Genomic DNA, 22,274 nt, shown 5'->3' with positions numbered 1-22,274 from the left:
ACCAAAAAATGCAGACATTTCATATCTTGAATTCTCTGTGGATAAATGCATATTTTGCTTTTTACTATAGAAAATTTGGCTAAATCCTTTGGCAAATTTAGTCTGATATTCAGTACATCCTGTGATTATTTCCTTGCTGTGCTTTATTGATGACTCTAAGTTTGAAACCAAGAGCTTTATATTCAGCTCAAGATTTAATGTGAAAGGAAAAAAAAAAAAGTGATTTAACATGATGTCATGAAATATTGGAATGGTAAAATGCATACCAAAGTCATACTTTGATAAGCTCAAGTGTTTGTACCTGCATTGTCAGAACAGAACTCTGGAAAGTAGAGACTCAATCATATAAAGATTTGTGTGTGTGTATATATATACATATAAAGGTATATATATACATATAAAGATATGTGTGCGTGTGTGTATATATATATACACACACATGTATAAAACTCCTACATTTTGAATTCGTTCATGTTAACTCTTTATATGGTTTGTTACTTTTCTCAGGGTAGCAAAATTTCTAGGTATTATAGATATTTTCTTCTGATTCTCAATCTTTTGCATTCAGTGGTGAACTATAGAATAACACATTTCCGTGGGGGGGGGGGGGGGGGGGGAATTCAATATGACGCTAAAGGATTTCTTCTGTTAAAGCTTTATCTGTAAAGGTTTTCAATATTTGCATGAGGAAAAAAAATGGCATTTCAAACATTACAGACATTTAAGTTATTTGGTAGGAGGTACATATTGTTAAAGCTGTTGAACAAAGTACTTGTCAAATTGAGATCTTCATACATCATTGTCTAATAATATCTTTAAAATGTATATTTACTATGCCAGTATTTGCTAAATAAAATATATTTAAAAGACAGAGTAAAAAATGATTATAGTTCGTGTCAGCTTGACATCTTGTGATTTGTTAACATAGAAACTATGCAAGTTGCTATTTTGGAGCTATAGTCTGAAGCAGAAACTGCTGTACTGAGTCTAGAAAAAAATAAGTCTCAGGGGCTGCTGAGTCATATATCAAGAAAAAAACCTTGTATCATTAATTGTTGTGGTGCAGTTCTCCATGGGCTTTTTATGCGGGATATTGAATGTAAAATGTATTCTGGAAATCAATCAGAAAGTGCAGCTTAAATCTTAACCCAGTGTATCTTTCATATGGGTTTGGAAAAAGCTATAGGAAATTGTTGCTACAGATTGGAAACATACAAATAAATAAATAAAAGGGAAGGATCATCTTTCATTTGAAGAAATTTGTTGGTTTGGAAAGGAAGCATCAATACTCTCACAAGGAGGGAAAAAGAAGAATGAGAAAGGTGATTACAGAAACACGATGCTCATAGTGCCCTTTCAGAATAGAATAGAATAGTTCACCTAGAAGGGACCTTCAAAGATCATCTAGATCATTCCCAGCCGCCAGAGATATACAAAAGTTAAAGCATATTAATGAGGTCTTTATCCAAATGCCTCTTGAACACCGACAGTCATGGGGCATCAGCCACCTCCCTAGGAAGTCTGAGGTTTGAACACCCTAATTTTAAAGAATTTTCTCCTAATGTCTAGTCTGAACCTCCCCTGGCATAGTTTTGTGCCATTCCCTGGCATTTTCAATTAAAAAGTTACAAATTTAGAAAGAAGTGAATAAGAGTTAAAAATGCCTTGCTGACAGGCTATCTGCTTTGCTATTAAGAATAGCAGAGAGCAGGGTAGTTCAGCAGGAAGTTCTCAATGAATATGTATATAGATGGTTCCAACAAACTCAAACTTTATTGAACTATTTGCAGTAACGTTTCCAGAATGTCAAATATTACCGTTGAAGGTGGGATGGCTTATTGTGTTTTCATAAATGGTATCTAATTTAGGGTAGTTTTTGCAGAAAAGAGAGATAAGAGCCAGCAGGCCAAACGTCAATAGATGGGTCTTGTATTTATTTATTTTTATTTATTTTATTATTATTTATTATTATTTTATTTTTATAAATAAAATCTGGGTCCAGTCAGACAAGTATGGGATCTACAGTAAAGTGCAGCAACAGAATGTATAATTATTTGTTGATAGCTTTTGGTCCTTTTCTTACAGAATTTCTGGTGGTGAAGTAAATTGTATGTAATTTTGTGCAGTGGGGGGTAATGTAAAACAAAGAAAATACAGTGAAGTATTAAAAGAAAAACCTAGAGTTTAGTTTCCTATATATGTTCAAAATGACGGCTTTAAAATAGCATCCTAACAATAAATGGTTTAGAGTTCTGTTTATTCAAAAATGTATCCTTTGTTTTATCTTTTTCCTGTCGTCTTTATTGAAAAGTGTGTGAAATTGTGCTTGCATTAGGGAAAGAAAGAAATTCTTGAAAGAACTAGGAAAGAATCAGTTTTTATTCTCCCTGTAAGGCTAGCCATAGATTAGGAACATACCAAATGAGTGAATTACTTTTGTTTTGGTATGGTTTTCCTGCAATGTACCTATTTCTGAGGCACAATTTTCCATTAAAGGTTTTTACACTGGTATCACTCATTTGAATGTTGAACTCACTTTACAGAAACAGCATCAGATGCGTATGTATGCATTATTTATCAACTACAGCATTTGGTTTGTAACATCTAGAATCTAATGACATAAGTGAACATTCAGCTCTCCACATCCAGCTTTGGATGTGAGTTTTAATCAAGCATTTGTGCTGAAGGTTGATTATTTGTAAATCAGCGCCAATAAACCTGAGCCTGACACATGAAAAGGGCTATTTTTAGAATCAGAGACTGTCAATGCTAAGGTAGAAATAGAATTCCCAAGCTCAACTGCTAGACAGCTGAACTGTAAAGACATTTCTACCTGTACAGGATTGATTTTGCTGTTTATGCAGAGCATCATTTTGCAGTCAGTAACAGCAAGTTTTTAATTTTTAATTTCTTTTACCTTTACTCATTACAGAAATCATGAAGTGCCTAGTGAGAGATGGAGTACCCGAGAAAATATAGTCAAATATGCCATAGTATATGGCCTAACTGAGATTGTTATAAATCTGACACAAATTGGATGGGTGATTAGGATTTCCTTTTGCTCTTTTGTAAACTGAAGCTGGATCTCCCCCAGTTTCTCTCAAAACTGACAGGCTGTTGTACTTTTTTCTCACTTTTGGGATAACTGTGAAAGTGATAATTATCACTGCACTGTACAATGGTTTTCATTTGAAATTCAAACTATATAACTAAAAACCATATTTTATAGGTCTATTTAAAAAAAAAAAAAAAAAAAGTGAGTCTAGTTCTTTACTCCTTATAAGAAAATTAGCATTTTGTAGGGGCAATGACACCAGCATTAGTGGTATGCAATAGAGAAAGCCTATAAAAACATAAAAGCCGCATATCTGAAATGTGGGCTAAACTTTTATAGTATGAACAGGAAATTAAAAGCTATGCAGAAGAAAAATAAAAAAGATTATTTAGAAGATTAGACTGGAATAATGTTTCCTGCTGCTCTTTAACATCAACAACTAAATTAAAAAAGTCATCAAAAAAGAAAAAAATCTCTATATTTTCAGAAATCAGTATCTTAGCACACTAGTAGCCCCCTCCTCCAATCCACCTGCTTATCTTTGATAGTGAAACTTTTCCTCATAGTGTATTTTTGTCTAAAGGAAAACTGGGATTCCTACATTTCTTGTAAATCATGGAATAATAGGATGCTTTGGATTGGAAGGGACTTTAAAGACCATCTAATTCCAACCCCACTGCCCTGGGCAGGGATGTCTTCCAGTAGACTAGGCTGCTCAAAGCTCCATCCAACCCGGTCTTGAACACCTCCAGTGATGGGCAACCTGTTCCAGTGCCTCACCACCCTCTAGGAAAGAATGTCATCTGAATATTTAATATAAATCTACCCTTTTTTAGTTTAAAGCCACTATCTCTTGTCCTATCGCTACCCTCCCTGACAAAGAGTCCCTCCCCAGCTTCCCTGTAGCCCCCTTTAAGTACCAGAAGGCCATTGTAAGGTCTCTCTTAAGCCTTCTCTTCTCCAGGCTGAACAACCCCACCTCCCTCAGCCTGTCTTCACAGGAGAGGTGTTCCAGCCCTTTGATTATCCTCGTGGCCCTTCTCTGGATTCCTTCTAACAGGTCCACATCCTTCTTGTGCTGGGGGCCCCAGAGTTGAATGCAGCACTCCAGATGGGATCTCGTGAGAGCAGAGTAGAGGGGGAGAATCACCTCCCTTGCCCTGCTGGTCATGCATTTGATGGATGAGTACTTTTGACAATATAATGATTTTGCATTGGGTTATGCTGCTATTTTACTTGTGCTTTTGTTTGTTCTACGTCAAGAATTTTGTTTAGTTTCCATGTGAAAATTAATGACAGAGCAAACCAAAACAAATAAAAAATCCTGAGCTGTAAACAGTGTCGGCACTGGTCCAGGTAATATTGCCAAATTGGCAGTACTTAAGCAGTCTGTTATCTGTCAAGCTATTGCATTTGTTGACCAGCAATTCATTGCTAACCATCTGTTTAAAGGTTTTTCATGTCCTGTGGTTATACTCGTTTCGTAGATAATTTTTAAATATGTTAGCAAAATGTTACTGACCTGATGTGCATTAGAATAAATGAATAGATGAAGCCATATGGTTCTAGCCTAGAAAGTCTTTACAGCTGTGTCCCTCACCCATAGCATTTTTGGCAGTAGCTAATTAGGCAGAGCTATTAGCCAGAGTCTCTTTAAAGAAAATGAATGGAACTGAAGTGATTGTAGTGTATTTTTAGTGTATCTGGGCCAAATTCTCAAGAAATGTATAGGCTATATCTTCCTCACTGTCAACAACTTATTTCCATGAACAAATCTTCTAAAGCATCATCTCAGTTAGCTTTCATCTGAACCAAACTTTCTCAAAACTCAAGAGAATTTGCTTCTGTTGGGACTGTGTACCTAGGCAGTGTAATGAGGATGTTCAGAGATTTGATCTGCTTTTGGAGATATGTTTATATTTCTAAGCCTTAATTTTAAGCAAGCATATATTCTTGTAGGCAAGTTTAATTTTAAAACAAAATTAATTTTGGAGAATACATTAATAAATAACATTTCCTCCTTAGAGCTTCATCTGATGCATGCACTATGACTAATGGTCAGCTTTGCAGCATGTGTTTCCAGGGGCAACGGCTGAAGAAGCTCATATGAATAAAAGACAACAAGCAAAATGCAAAATCCTTTATGAAAATCAGACCACTGCCTTAAAACATATATTTGAAGTGTGCTTATTGACTATCAGGAAGATGAGGAAAAATGCTCATATTCATGACTTGCATTTCACCTTTGATTTTAAAATACAAGCTGTTGGGGTCTTGGTTTCAATACGGTATTATAACAATTTTATTATCTTGTTGGTTTTTATTTTTATATTTAATTTCAAAAATATACAAAATATTAATATAATAAAATCATTAATTTTATTTTTATTATTAATATAAAAATATACTCATAGCAATTACACTTCTACAATGTGTCCCTTACGATATACAGGAAATAAAACTGTGAAGTCAAATACCAAAATGTGATAAATTGATGTCACGTTTAAAAGCTAATTAGCTTAATTCCAAGTAATCTGGAGATCCTATTACTAAAGCACATTCACAATTTATGGATTTGAAGCAAAATCATAAAAATTTACATATCTCAAATTGAATAAACAATGAATTGCATTGATTTATTTACTACAAGAATAGATTACAAACTGAGTATTTCACCATTTGGTGGGGGGGGTGGATAACAGACATTATACAGTGTCAGGACCCACAACTTTTAGTTCGTGTTTAATATTTTGCTGCATATAGCCCATTTTAGCATTATTAATTCCTTTATTATTTTTTCTATGTCTCATTATTCCAACTGCAAGCCAGTCAGGAGTATATTGTGGCAACCTTAGTTTTGCATTTTGAAGACAGATACTGCAGCCCCAAAAGCCTCTAGGAATAGGGCACAGCTCTCCCATCCTGCAGTCTCATTTTTTTAACTGTAGAGTGTATGCTTCTTCCATTAATATAGTTTGTGAGAGGAAGATAACACTATTAAAAGCCCACAGTATTATCTCAGTTCTTCTTTAAAGAAAATGTTGTGCTTTTTTTTTTTTTTTAATTCTTTAGGATCAGTATTATCATGAAACTGAATTGGAGATAAGGATTAAGTGTAAATAGTAAATCTTCCCAAAGTGTTTGACTTAAGCATATAATTTTGTTCATTGACCCATCCCTTGTCCTTACTTATTTGTTGAAAACTCTGCATTTCAGTGGTCTGGATAAGGAATGTAGGGCTGAGTAGTTTTGTCACCAGTGATTTTTCTTCTATAAGTAATTGCAGACACACTAATCGTTAAACTTGAGAAGCAGATACACCAGTGCTTATGGAATACGTCTGCCTCCTCCAGAGCTAGTGGAAAGTCACACACCTGACATGTGACTCACCCTTCTGATGAGTCAGTCAGAAGAAAGAAAATCACACGGTGAGATATCAGTTGATTATATTTATATAAATGAAGAAGACAGATACAGGTCTTGGCAGGTCTGATTAGCTGAGTGCAGCCAGGTTTTGTCCTGTTGTTTAAATGCCACATCAAGTGTCATTCTCTCATGTGTGTGCTCTGAAGCAAGAAATCACACATTGAAACTTTGAGTTTCTCCTGCTTCATCTGAGTTATTTCCGTTAGTTGCTTTCCCCAAAGGTATTGGTATGGGAATCCACCCTTTAATCTATCTGTATTTTGGGACACAACTGGAAACAGAATGTATTTCGTTTCATAGTCTCAGTTCGTTCTTGTAATTTTACATGTGACATCTCTATGGATAAATGCCTTTTTTTTAAGAAGTGTAATTGGTATACTTTTTATCAGGTATTTTCCTGTTCTGTAACATCTGCTTGTATTGCAGCTATCTGCTTTACTCATCTCATGTCTTCCTATATTCATTCTATTCTGTAGTGTTCTTACTCCTTACAACTTCTTTTGTTTCATGCTCCAATAGTAACAGTGCTAGTAACAGACTAGCACAGCTAAAGCAAACTAAAAAGACCTTTCACTCATCCACCATCCACTACCTCCTCGCCCCAAAGAGGTTCGGGGGAATGGGGAGTGGGGGTTGTGGTCAGTCCATAATGCTTCATCTCTGTTACTCCTTAAATTTATATGGAATGTTATGGTATTCTGTCACTTCTGTTTTTGGCAGTTCAAACCCTGGGAGGGTATTTCTGAGCACTGATTAATTTACTTTTCACACATGATTGTTAGTGCTTTAAAAACAAAAAGGGAAGTGCTCTTGTAGTAGTATGGCCATTTATATATTTGTTTTGTGACAAGTTTGTGCAACATCAATAGGCCTGACATTAGATTTTAATATTCTTACCAAAATTATTCATAATAACTGATGACACAGAACCTCTGTTGTACTAAATTTTGGTGCAGTTTTTGCACCAAAAATTTATTTGACCAAAGAGATCTGGACTTAATTTTGTAAACCTCTTCACCTTTCCCTTCAGACTCTTTGCAATCATTTTATTACTACTTACTAGTTCTTTAATTTCTACCATATTTTCCATGCTCTCCAGATATATTATTATATTGATTGGTCAGTTTCAAGTATGTTTTCACCCCTCTTGACAGAGCTGATATAGTATCCCAAAAAGGAGCATGTAGAAAAATGTTAGTTGAAAGAACGAAGTCTACATTTCTTTCTGAGCTCTTCCAGAAATAACTTTACATGCACGTTCTGTCATCCACATTTTTATAAAGCACTGAACTGTTGCAAGTTCTCTGCTGAGCTGACACAAGTCAATGCAGTGTGCAGGACTGTAATGTATCCAACAGACAAGTCAGGGACATTTTTCCTGCTCCAGCTGGCTTACTAGACTTTCCAAAACGTAGGAAATACTGTACATAGATAGAACTGGTGAGAGCAAAACTATAATATCCTGAGAAAACCAGCCCCACAAATGTCCACCCACCCTTTCTGCTTCTCAGCAGAATCTTGTCAGCAGAAATTCAGAGAAAAATCTTAGCAAATAGAACAGGTTCAAGAGATTCTACGTTCTGGGGGCATGTGAAAAACATCCCAAAACATCTTCCATCAAGAATCTGTAAAGGCAGCTTTTTGATCCTGGAGTGGTTACTGCTCACTAAAGGTTCTTCTTTTTATCCTTAGTCAAAGCAAAAGACTTTTGGCTTGGCAAACTATTTCTGACGTTGGGATATAGCCCAGGCCCTTGTGCCTTTTTTTTTTTTTTACAGCATTATTCAGAATAAATCCATAGTCATTTAGTCTGAATTAATACAGGTTTCAGATAAAATAAATGCGGGACTGTCTTATACTGAAGAACCAAGATACTAAACTGCCATGGTCACTTCAATAGAAGGTAAAAATGAGTGACTGAGATCTTTTCTGAAGTATCAGAGTACAACATTATTTCAACCCTCCAAGATGATCACATCCATCATCCATTTACACTGCTGCACATTCTCTTGGTGCTTAAGATGTCAGGGTCCACTTCATCTGGCAATTGAACTATCCAATGTCTTTAAGTAGATATGCTATACAGTTACCAGATGTTATTTTCCTCTTCCCATTATGAATGAGTGCATTGTGACAGCTGATTCTTTCAGATTTTTTTTTATTTATTTACTAACTGATTCTTGTTTTCATCAGATCTTTTGCTTGCCCCTACCAGACCTTGGCTTCTTCTATTTATTTATATATGCACATTCTGTTTGAAGACATTGTGAATAATAAAAACAAGCTTTGAAAATGATCACATTCTTTTGAATATTGAAACGGCTGACCACATGTGCAGTGCTTCAGGAGCAGAACTCTCTGACTTAGTTTTAAAATAGAGGCTTTCTCCCAGATGAATTAAAAGCTTCACAAACTGAACTTTTGCATATGAATTTTTACACAGAAAGCACAACTGCGATTCAACTGAAGCCAATATATCATGGAGAAAAAAAAAATGAATTTTTATATAACCTTTTGTCCTAGACAAATGGGGCTGTAGCTAGGCTGGCATTTCATAAAATCAGAGAATCATAGGATAACTTTGGTTGGAAGAAGGCCTCTGGAGATCACCTAGTCCAATCTGCTACTCCAAACTGAGCCAACTTTCTAAGCAGTTCAGTCAAGGTCTGAGTACCTCTTTCAGCATTCTGTCTCAGGGTCTGACCAGCCTCACAGCTGACGCTTTGGACATTTTTTTCCTTAAATGTGAACATAATTTTCCTTGCTGCACCTTTTTTGTTGTCTGTTGTCATTTGTATGCCTCCAAAAAGAGTTTGCCTCCATCTTCTCTCCAGAAACCCACTAGGTAATGGAAGGCATTGGTTAAATTCCCCTTCATTCTTTAGTGAGAAAAAGCAGCACTCCTTGGCTCAGCTTTGGAAACATCCCACCCAGTTCCATGGACTGGTGTACAAGTTCCATGGACTGGAATGCAAGTGCACTTTGGCACTATCCATCCTCTGCCATGAGCTGTGCTTCCCTTTTGCACTGGCACTAGGGACCAGAGAGGCTACTGAGCAGACATGGCTGGGAAAGGACAAGACCAGGAAGGTGAGAGTACCTCAGACTTTCCAAGTTCTTTGACACTAGGTTCTCCACCTCTTTTCATTCCCAGGTTATCTCCTCTGCTATAAAATAGCAGGTTTTCAATGTGAGAACTGCTGTTTTAGTGGTAGTATGCATGAAGATCAAGAGTCTGGAATAGGTGATGGGTACTGCTGGTGATCTGTTGATTGGAAAGGAGGTGGTTTCACCTCTTACAACACTGAAAGAGCAGATAAAAAGACAATTAGAGTTACTCTTTGGTCTCTCAAAGAAGCAAGGCACCATGATTTGCTGTTTTGTCTATGTATGACAGACATTGCAGCCTTATGGAAGCTCAGAATGGATACAAGAACAAATACCCATGTATGGAAGGTCCAAAACAATGGAGTTTGGACTCGAATAAGGTTGTGTATTTGTTTTGTTTTATAACAGTAAATTTCATGGGAGAATACTTACATATTTATATAAATTCCTTAAGAGTGAAGAAATGCAGGGTAAGCTTCTGTTGCTATGAAAAATAAAAAGAACAACAACAACAAAAAAAAAGCTGTAGAAAATTGAGAAACTGAAAAAAGGAGTCTGATTTGAAAAAGAAGAGGGACAAAATAAGACAGACCATCGTTGTGGAAAGTGAAAATGATAGGGAGTGAAAAAACAAATTTATGGTCAGGTAACTAGTTGGGACTTTTTTTTGTTTTCTGAACACAACAAAAAAGCTTAAAGGTCTAGGACTGCCCCCATGCTTGTATGTCTTTCAGGAGACTGATTAAGAACATCTGAAGTCATTGCCTTCCAAGCTGCCGATAACTTTGAGGTAGGTAATGCTACTCCCCTCTCCTTGCTACATCTAAATTATCCATGAAAAAGAAAGGCTTCCAGGTCATGTGGATCATCTCACAAGATTTCAGGATTACCATAAAGATCAATTTTATGCTTAAAATCAATAAGGATGTTGTCAATTTACTTTATGGATATTAATTACATGTTACAACACTTGTGAAGTGAATGTAGAAATATTAATTTAGATCAGTACATAGAAAACACAGAGAAGTAAAATAATACAAATCAAGTTCCCAAATGAAGATAATATTTAGAAAGCCATCCTTCTTTCTAAACAGTCTTGTTCATCAATAAATTTCCATGTAGTTTAATAGAGGAAGAATCAGCACATACATCAGATTCTAATGTAAAGATTTATGAATTCTGACACAAGTAAAAATTCTAATGTCATGCAGTGGTTTCAAGAAATTAATGAAAAGATGATATAGAACATTTTGTGTGTATTCACACCCAATTGTTGGTCATTTAGGCCTGCATTGTCAAAAGAGGGAAGGTCACACAAATAAAAGAATGTTACATTTTTTTTTGTTTTTTGTTTGTTTGTTTTAAGTGAATAATGAAAGGGTGAACCTGCACTGAGTAATCAGTTCCCAGTTACAACATTGGCCTGAAATGTCACATTTCCGACACACTTGTATTTGTGGCAACTCTTTATGTCAAAAGGTCCTGAATTAGTTGTTCCATCACAGCTTTTGTAAAGTACAGCTGCACTGATTTGTGTCATCTGAGTGTTTGACTATCATAACACTTAAGAGGATTTTTTTTTTATTTCAAAAGGATTGCTTTAGCAACTAATGTTCTTTGACAAAATTATGTTAATCTCTTGCACTCCATTCTTTCTAGAGATATTATAATTCTGCTGAATTATAACACTGAAGCTGCAGCAGGTATTGTCACTGTGGATGTTTGAATAGTTGTCTGGTATGAAATAATGATTCAATCCTCTAGATTTGATCCCTACTCTGCCGTTATCTGGCATGTATTGTCTTTGTGTTTTTGGAATGTTTTTCATATATATCAACTACTGGCCTCAGGGAGGCAGTTGCTGAGGACTGGCATATTCAGCATTGGTGCTTTGCCTAAAGACACCTGCTCATCAGGACAAACTAAAAGTAGTCACAAGTTGGTAGGATTCCAGAAAATTAAATGTGCAGCATTATGGGTCTCTCTTAAATCTCCTTGGCTCCTGTTATTTAAGAATATGTTGTTTAAGCAAAATAATCAGAAAAAATGAGAAACACATTCTGAATAGAGGTGATTTTGACAGTTAAAAATACTTACAATTGTCTTTGCGCTTAATTAAATATACTTCCCAGAACACAGTTCATTTTCCAACCACTTTAAAATAACTTAATTCTTGCATTATATATAACTTCCGATTTGTCTGTATCCTGTAGGAAAAAAGGTTGCCTGACAGATTTTCAAGAGTGATTTTACTGTGTGTTTACAAAGCTGCATCTGCTCTGTGAAATCACACAGCAATATGCTTATTAAGCTGTACAGCGCACATTCATACAAATGTATGTTCATCTTGAACCACACAGGCATGAAACTTCTACTTTAAGGATAAATGCTAACACTAAATGGCGTTAGAGAAAAGGATATTTCCAAAATCTGTTCATTATTTGAGATAAAATTGTATGTTGCTACAGATTATTCCATGGGCACTTGTTAAAAACAGTGATATGGATGTTCTAAAGAATCCCCAGGACTTGTCCTGTTTCTTGACTATTTTCTTGGCTTGCCTTGCTGCTTTCAGACCAAAAGGCAATTTCCAAACCTAACAACCACTGAAAAACTGCTTCGACAAATTCTATTTCAGTCCCACTCCATGTCAAAATCTTCTAGTAATAAATTTGCAGTCTCACAGTTAACCTGTGAATCTGAAAGCATCTCTGTCCCCTGCTTTCCTCACTTTTACTTGTCCTTCTTACTGCCTCATTACCATCTATTGCTGCCTGTGTTAGTACACTAGTTACTACTAGCACAAGCTATTCCTTACACTCCACTCTTTAGACAGTTTTCTGTTAATTAGTCCAGCTAGATGTAAGGCAGTTATTCAACAGCACACTCTGAACTACAGTAATATGCTTTGGACCGATGAAATATTAGTTGATGTTAACAAAAACCTCTAGTAAATGCAAAGCTCAGGCTGAACTGCTGCTTACTGAGCTGCCTACTAAAATTTGTATGATTCTTTACACTGACTGAAGCTGTTATATATACAATACTGTGGGTGAAATCATGTGAAAAAATGGACCTCTTAGAAAGCTATCTTGTGTTACCAGTCAAATTGTTAGCAGTTATTACATGTTAAACTGTTCTTCTCTTCTTGTCATATCCACTATGAAAACCAACCTGATGAAGTACTGTTTAGTATCGTAAGTCTTTTAATGGTGTTGAACATAACCTGTGTAGTTTTGAACAAGCAAATATCTGCAACGCACAGGACAGTGTTGTGCAGGGATATTTGATTGTGGAAAAGTGGTGCAGTGGTAATTGGCATAGCCCAGAAAGAAAGCAACCAACAGTGAATGATTGCACCTGTCAAAATGTAATCATCTACAAGAGTCATGATGGCTTCTCTTACTTCTTTAGTAGTCTTTGCCAAGCTGCACATAAATACTACTTAGAGAAAATGCCATTCAAAGCATGCTACTGACAAAGTCATTAGATATTTCATGTAATGTTGTTTTGGAATTTCAGGACAACCTTTCTTGGCTTGTGATTCCAGCTGTATTACACTCAAAAAGAGAGGGGGGGGAGGGTTATTAAAACTATCTAAATTATCTAATAGCAAGCAGTTAACAAATGGATTTATAAAGCAATTGGATTGCACTAGTGTCAATATAAAAATTGAAATTGTTTTTTGTTGATGAACTGGAAATTATAATTTCTTTTCCTCCTTATATACATACATACATATATATATATATATACACACATACCTGAAATAGATCTGTATTACTTTCTGGTGACTGGATTTGTTTGGCACAGATGAAACTTTTGCGTGTTATGGTAGCAGACTTTTTACTCCTATTTTTATGCATATCTTCTAAAGTACAAAATAGCATTTTATAATGTTCTAGATTACAGTACACTGTGACAATACAGTAACTAGTATGTATAAAGAATTTAGTAAACAGCGTGAACCATGGCCATCACTATGAAACGTGGCTCCTTATTTTGTTTTGTTGTCTATAGTGTCTACAATCCAACCATAAGTATTTTTTTTTTCAGTAGTTATGCTGTAGCGTATACTGATGTTATCGACCTCATACTGTAAACAAGCTGCAATGCCTAGCTGAATTATGGTAAATCCAGTGTTATGTGTGAATTTATGTGTATTCTCACTCATTTTAGATAGGACTATATTTTACTACTTGCATCCCCTGCTGAGGTGGAGAAACATGCCTAGTCATGTAACATTCCAGGGAAAAAATATATATATATGATTATGCCTTTGTTAATTTGAACCTCCTTGACGGTGACAACCACAGCAGTTTGGTTTTTTTTAAGCAAATATAGGCATAAAAATTTTAAACCAGCACCCTTCTTTTGCAGACTTCTGTTGACAATTAGGTATCATGGTCTTTTTGAAAATTTGACTGCATATATCTGCAAAATACCAGAATTTTCTTAGTATCTGGAAAGTAGCCCTACTTGTAGTTGTACTAATATTTTTTATTATGTAACAGAACAAGTTACATTATCTATTGAAAATAAAGGGAAATGTGAGAATAAAGGGAATGGCAGGGAAGTATATGTAATATTTATTTTAGGTTTAGAGGCTATTAGGAAAATTTGAAAGTGTTTGTGATTTAATAGAAGAGCAGACTGAAGAGAAACATGGTAAGAATTTCAAGCAAGTGAAATATTGCTGAAAAGTGGAAAAAGAGAAACTGTTCTAAGTGCCACCAGGGAAGGCTAGAGTAGAAAATGTGATAAAAAGAGATTTATTAGGTATTAGAAGAAAATTCCTAGCAAAAGGACAACGTCTTAGAAAAACAGAACTGGAGGGAACTTCAAGAGTTTAGTCCATCTTGTTTTCCATAAAAGAGCCTGCTACTTTTTTTTTTTTTTTTTCCTAAGAAGTATTTGGGTAGAAATTTGACAGTTCTAGCGACTCACTATGTTTGACTTTAAAAAGATTGTCTTTGTATGAAAGCTGAGTGTTTACACTTCCAGTTTTAGTTCAAGTATTTCCTTTCCTAGGTGCTATGGATCTAAAGAGTGCTTCTGGTTCATACAGCATACTTTTGTCATCAAAACTGTTATCATACCCAACCCTTCAGTCCCTTTAGGCTATTATCTATTTTAAATAACCCCAGTTCTTTCAGTCTTTCCTGTTAGGTCAAGCTTTCTAGTCCTCGGATCTTCTAGTCTTATATCTTCTTGCTGTCTTCCAATCTTTCTCAAGTTTTCTGCAACTGTCTTAGAATTAATACTTCAGTTAAAGACTTATTAATGCTTATTAGAAAGACTGCTTCATGCATCTTGCACATAGGCAGTGTTCCATTGCTTAAAGCAGACTTTAAAGAAAAAACAAAATAGACAAATATTTGTCAGCAATTACCAAAGTGTAAGTTGATTTATTTTTTTCATGAAGTGGAAAAGCTCTCTGACCCATCAAATTATTTTACAGCTATATTTCCTATGATTCTGTGAACCTATTTTGTTCTTTCATTAGCCAAGATTATCACAGTATCACAGTAACTGTAGCATTTATTGTCTTTAAATAGTAAATGTATTAAAATTCTTATTCAAGTTAGTAATATGTGTAGGGACATTAAATAAAAGATCAGTGGAGCTGAAATAAACAAAGAATTTGCTTCCTTGATCTATTAAGCTGTTTTTCTTCTCTGAGAATTGTGTTAAAAAGGAGAATGAAGTGGTAGCTGAGTACTGTCCACACCTTTCTATGTTCCCCAAGCACCAGACCCACATTGCTTGTACCTATTTCCAATCTTTTTTTTCTATCAAGTGTTTGTGGTGAAACACAAGAAGGCAGTGACAGTTAGACGAAATCTTTTCAATATGAAGAACTGTCTTTCTGATGTTCACCTGCTTCTGTGCTTGAAATCAAATGCCAAATTTGCATCAGTGTGAAAATGCATCTGTGACCTGCCATTCCTTGTATGAAATCTGGCAATAAAAATAAGATCTTTAACCATGAATCTCACTGCACTGTGTTTTACACAGATGTAAAATGCTTCAGTCATCCTAAGCACCTATGTCTAACTGTGTGCGTCTTCAGTAGAAACCACTTTTCCGTCTCAAATTTGTCTGTGATCCCTACTGAAGTGGAGGAATGGAGGAGATTTAGTGAGGAGCGAATATAATATTTTCAATTTGGAACATTTTAAATAAATTTCCAATTTTAAAAAAATCTTTTTTTTTTTTTTGGCCTTACAAAACCAGGCAGAGTTGATTTGAAGTCATAGTTACATAAGCCCTTAAAATAAAGCTGATCAACAAATAACTCGTCAATGTTCATACTGCCATATCAGCAGGCTATCATATATTTCTCTGTACATTATATTTTTCCACTTGTTTTATAATGTTCCCTGTAGAACAGTTTTGCATCTGAGTATACTAAATGACAAAGGGATGTGTGCAGGGATGACTTACGCTGGCAATCTTTGAAGATTGAATGACTGCATATTTTGTTATATTCATAAACCATGATTCTCATTTATGCCAATATCTAATCTTCTTTCTGTCTAGGGAAGGATTTCTGGTGACAAAACCCCAACACTGCTTGTCTGAATATTTATTTTTTCATTCACAGATCTTATACGAAACATTTCAAACAAAGCTGAATTTAGGAGAAAAAAGAACTGTATAATTATATTTTTAATTTGCATGGGATTAGTGTGGGTGGAAAAGAATATAAATAAGTGTCTCCCTTGCTAAAAGCCATTGAGCTTCTGATTTTAAAAAGCACATAGAAAAAAAAAAATCTACTTCCTGTGTTTTATTTTCAGATTCCACTGCGTGGACCTGCCTAATCTTAAAAAAAAAAAAAAAAAAAAGAGAGAGAGAGAGGGAAAAAAAATTATCATAGTTATACACCAAATTCATCCTTATTAAAGATTGTTAAGGCAAGAATTTTGTTTTGTGTCTCCTGGACACAACATGTTTTTCTATTGTACTGGAATGCTATGTGCATTTCCAGATTGCACCCATTCTTCCTGAGGAATGGCATTCTGATATTCAGCCCAACTACTGAGCAGCAGAATAATAAATGTATTAAGTATTTATACAGATCATGTGAATGAGGCATCACGTTTGTAACAGTTATAAGAAAGAGTTCATGGTAAGAAAACAATACACAATATTTCTGATCAGAAGAGAGTGATATGATTTGGTTAAAGCTGAACTTAAAGTCAATAGCCTTGAATAAATATGTATTTTTCATAGCAATTAAAAGTCTTTCAGAGTAATTTCTCTGGAACGTGACTCTTCATATTCTTTTAAACCTTCTAGTGATTATGTAGCTTAGCTTTTCTGTAATGTGTTTCCTTCCTGAGGTAGACTTGAATTTAAAAACACTGAATGATAATAAACTGTTACCTCTTTTCACAAAACTTCAGTGTTTCGATGGAGAGTGAAATGTTACTGAAATTTCTGGGTTTGTGGGTAAGATTGATTTTATGAGACCGTGATTTTATGAGACCATGACTGACAGGGTATATTTTTGACTGTGACCTCAAGGTATATTTTTAAATTAATCTTGCTCATTTCTGTGTAATTAGAGCAGTGTTTAGTTCTTTAGATTATAAATTAATCCATATCACTCTTCATTAGGGACAAGACTTTGTAACGATGGCAATTTTATCTTTGATACCTTTTCTTCAGGAAAAATAAAATAAAATCATTTTATCTAGTTAGTATTGGGCCTATTATCTCTGTATAGTCTTGTGTTCAGTCTGATGTTTTAGGATTTTCTGAGATTTTTCTTTCTTTTAATTAGAAGTAAACCTTCATGGTCTGGCAGAATGTGATTTTAATATAGAATCATTAATTTATGGCACTGCAAGTGCTGTAATATAGAAAACATTTATAGATAGTATAGAAACAAATGTATAAACTGTAAGTATGCTTTTTATTGGTCTTGGCAGAGCTATCCCTTGGAGCTTTACAAAATAAATGAGTTACTGTTTGCCGTCTTTCAGAGAGGAAGCTGAAATAAAAGAAAATATTCCTAATGCCCTTAGCTAAACATATGGAGCCAAAGGGTATTACAGAAAGTGATACACCTCATAGTATGTTGTTTGGTTGATGCTCTTTTAAAAAGATTTTGTGGTTTGTTATGATAGCACACCTTTCCTACTGACTTCCACACTTTGTTTAAGAACAATTAAAAGTGCCATGGAAATTTGAATGAACTTGAGCCCTTTACCTAGCTTGAAGGAAAAAAACCAGTGCTCTCTGTATTTATTTTTTTTTTATTTATAGCAGAGCACAAAGATCTGCTATATAGATCCTGCCCTTCTTCCCTCGGGTGAATGCAAAGCAAGGGATTTACATCAGTTTTTCCATTTAAAATGTTTAAATAAAAACACATGAAATATCATATGAAAATAGTTGGCACTATTAGTCCAACTTTAAATGGGCATCTGTCCCTAAATGGAAATCTTGTCATCTTCAGCAGAGTACCCAAGAACTGACTGGAAATGAAAATCAAATACTCTCACTTTCATTGTTCCAACTGATGAAATAGCTTAAGATTATCCATTTTGTGAAATATACTCAGGATTCTGTTTCTAACATACTAATTTTAGAATTTCTCCTGAATCGTGTTTGTTTCATGAGTCCATTTTTACATCTGTTAGGTTCAGGAAAACTCTTATTGCATTAAAAATTAGAAGAAAAAGAGAGAAAAAAATAATTGGTGCTGAAAATATTAGTGCCTTACATTCATAACTAACAGTTTAAAAATTCAATATAAATTCCTTCGGAAGTCACAGAAGACCAGACAAAGGGCCTGGTCTTTGAAGTCAGAAGTCTAAATGGCTTCTGTTCATATTCATGAACCTACAGACGACTGTAGAAGCCTAACCTAGAAAAAAAGTCCTGAGATTCCAAGAAATGCTATGTAGAGTTCTTTTGACTCAAAGCAATGGAATGAGTTGTGGGATCAATGACATCTTCAGAACTGATTTTGAAGAAACACGGTGAGTTGTCAATGATTTTTTAAAAAATATACATATTCAGTGATACGATTTCTATTTTAAAAATAATGCCATATTCAAAAGTATTTTCATTGGAAATATAATCTTCTCAAGCTAAATACAAATTTTCCTATACAATCAGCTTATTTTTTTGAGTCTGGTGATGTATTAAAGTGTATTTTATACCACTGTGCTCCCAGGATCTTCATGGATCCCCATGATGGAGGTCGTCTTCTCAGCAGGTAAAAATGACAAATTTTCTGAATTTGTGGGATTTTGCTGAATTGCAGGATTCAGCTCTGGTTTATTTAGTCTTTCATGTGAACAATAATACCACAATGTGGCACACCTTTAGACTTGTCTTAGGAGGCAATACAAAACTGCTCTTAACTCTCTCTGCACAGCTGTAGCAGATTTAAAAGACAAGATATTAATACCTGGTAAGTTATGGCCTGTAGTGGAAAGTCTGATGTATCTCCAATTAAAGCATTTTGACTGTGACTCTAATGAAACTTGACAGTGATAGTTGTAAACATTTCATTATAGGCCTAGTCATGATCTTTTGTCTCCTAATGAGTTTAGCGTCTAGATTACAGGAGTGCTAGCTGATGGATAACGTCTTCCAGTTGGAACAATGTGTAAGAAAATAGGAAAACCTTTTCCACAGTGCAGGGACAGGACATCTCTTATATTTGTGCATAAGCGCGGGTCAAGTGGCCCTTTGCACTTCCCTGAACATGTCCTTCAGTTAGGGTCGGTCCATTTCTCTTTTTTCAAGGGTACAGTCCCACCACATCACTCTCCTGGACTGGGTGTGCGCTTGGCGGGCCCTTATTTTCCTAAGCAGTAGGGGGCAGTGGGGATCCCGCACATTTTTAGTGCTTTTGCACCTCTTTTACTGGGAGGGGAAAAGGAAGGGGAAAGCTCTATCTGACATAAGACTCTCAAGAGCATATGCTCAAACCAAAATAATAATCACCCAAAGTTATGTAAAAACAGGCCTCTTTATAGATGGATGTGACCTCAGATTTTCTTATAATTACAAATCATGTGGAACAATGGAGAATGGTGTGGAAATGATTATCCATGTTTTAATGCACTTTTATTTTTTAAAGTGAATATTGAGAACCTGACGTACGGCAGAAGTTGGTACTCTTTAAAACACAGCTTGCTCAGTTTACAAGCACATGCTCTAACATGAATGCAAAGGAAGTAAACGACTGGAATAGATGCGTTTTAAGTTTTGTATTGCTATACAATCAGATAAAAAGGGTTAAAAAAATGCTCTTGGGAAAGGCTTTCTCATTGTTTACGCCTTACAAACTTGAAGACTTGGCAAACCTGCTGTGTAACTGTGCCTGTTGCCTGGAAAATAGCTTTTTCCTTTTTATTAGTCTAACTCAGGCACTGATTTATTGAGCAAGAGAAGGATAAGGCAGCTTTAGCTCTTCCATTAACACCAGCTGGGGCCTGCATCACATAATGTTGTGTGAATGCACAGCTTCATCCCATTACTTCGAAGCTGCAACAACCCCCAACCTTTGCCAGTAGTACCATGACTTTCTGGAAGTTATTTATGCCAGATGTCTCCTTAATCCTTTGTGTTTTTGTTTGTTTCTCTACTCAGTGCCATTTTTGCTTTAATGTTACACCATAAAAGAGGTGAAATCAAGGAAACTGAAATTGTAGAAACAATACAAATAACCTCCTCATTATCTGTGATATGCTAAGAAGTTTCAAAGAAAAAAATAAGGGAAAAGTGCTTCATTTGCTTCACTGAATCTTACAAAGCCCACTATGAAAAACATCAGTGATAAATAATTGAAAAAGTAGTCAGTCTGATGGCAAATTTGGTTAATTATCCATTTGTATGTTGGAAAGAATACATGTAATTCAAGATCACTCTAGTTACTTAACTTAGTATAATCTACATTGATTTTTACACTAACAATATTTGTTAGCTTTTCAGATGATTATACATACAGCTGTTTAAAATATTCTCGTTGACCTCACCTTCTAAGTACTGGCTCCAACACTACTTTTGCTGGTGAAAATCAGACCACCTCCAGTGAGCTTTTAACACATCAGTGTAACCCACCATCTGCCATGCACCAACAGCTCTTAAATTTTCTCAGTCATCTCTCCATTTCTTGGGCATTTTCTGTTAAAAGGAAAACAGTTTTCTGTCCCCTTCTATGAAGCAGATACTTTCCTCCTCTTTGCTCTTCCAGCTTCAGGGCTTCTTTGGTGGTTCATTCATCACCAGCAGAATAAAGAACAGATGTTACAGTCTGCTGTCAAAGTCCTTTTTTCTTAATGAAAGGGATGCTGTGTAATTTGCCTTCTTGGTCTATATAATGCAGTGGGACAAAGAAGCCACCATTTCCAAATTATTATTATTATTATTTTTTCTTAACTGCAATGGTAGAAGTCCATGTTTATCAGGATATTAAGCCAAGAAACCTGTCTTCAAAGAGAAACTAGAGAAAAACTCCCACTGTTAGCTCAAGGTGTTCCAAAGTTAAAATTTTTGAACATGTTCAGTACAGCTAGTGTTGAAAGATAGGAGATGTCTGAGAAAACTTAATGTCTGCACTGTAGTGAGGGCAGAGGTGGAGACCAAACTTGCAGCATGTCATTTCTTTGCTCTGGATAAGACTCATTAAAGAAAATTTGATGTAGAGTTACAGGGTGTTAGAGTACTTCCAGGTTTTCAACCCAGGCCTGAAGGAGCTGCATAGTTCTGTTTATTATCTTGCAAAGAAGCCAGAAACAAATGCAGACAAGAATAAAATGGCATTTTATTTGTGTTTGTTTGATTGTTTGTAGTGCCAGAGCATGAGGTAAAGCAAGCACTTTGGGAACTTATCTTGAGCCATATGATGTTTTTTTTTCTGCCAGGTTTATATGGCTCACACTATGTACTGTGAACTATTCTGCTTTTTGCACTTTGGTATTTTTGAGCAGAACACTTGACATTTAACTTATCAAATTGTTTATAGTTGTTAAGTTAGGCAAGGTAGGAAGTCCTGCTAATAATAACAGGATATGATAAAACAGTTCAGCAGTTTCATGCTATGTTTAGACAGTCTTGATGGGCTCAGCAGTGAGGTCAAGTGATATGGTATGGCTTGTGTTCATATTTTTGCAGCTTGTAAGAGACAATTTGCATTCACATCTTTTATAGTCACAGTATTACTATTTATAATAGCCATGTGATTACTTTTTTTTTGTAATTTACCTGCTTTCCTCCAGGGAACCTGCCTTCCTGTCTAAGGATCATAAGTACTGGTGACATCAGTAGACTTGTAAGCATAGTGGACCTAGCTTCTTATGTTCGTGCTTGGTCAGGAGGCAATCAAGGTCCACACAGAGCCCTTGGTTCCTGGCTGTGGGTTCTTTCATGACAGGTATTGAGTATCACAAGTTCACAGACTCACTGTGGTCTGCTGAGGCCTTCAAAATTTGTGCTTCAAAACTTACCTCAGCAGTGGCGCTGGGAGATTCCAGGCTGCCTTTACCCAGCATTACCCTTAGAACCCTGCCTCAAGTTTTAAGTTTTTATAATGTTTGTAGGAATTGGATTTCCACTGTGAAGTCTGTGCTTTTATCACAAAGACTTCATGAGAACATATGATAAATAACACTTAACAGTATGACAGCAAGTTTTCCCTCTTTTTTCATTTTCCTTT

General features: G+C 35.5%; 1 protein-coding gene across 8 annotated transcripts in view; it reads left to right on the top strand.

The window, feature by feature from the left end:
- Positions 1–22,274, top strand: part of KCNIP4 (potassium voltage-gated channel interacting protein 4) — a 433,785-nt gene that overhangs the window by 239,291 nt on the left and 172,220 nt on the right. The window lies entirely within an intron of this gene.

The sequence above is a fragment of the Anser cygnoides genome, chromosome 4 (assembly GCF_040182565.1).
Source record: "Anser cygnoides isolate HZ-2024a breed goose chromosome 4, Taihu_goose_T2T_genome, whole genome shotgun sequence".
Classification (NCBI taxonomy): Eukaryota; Metazoa; Chordata; class Aves; order Anseriformes; family Anatidae; genus Anser; species Anser cygnoides.
The sequence above is the reverse complement of the archived record's forward strand: the minus strand, read 5'-3'. Positions and strand labels throughout refer to the sequence as shown.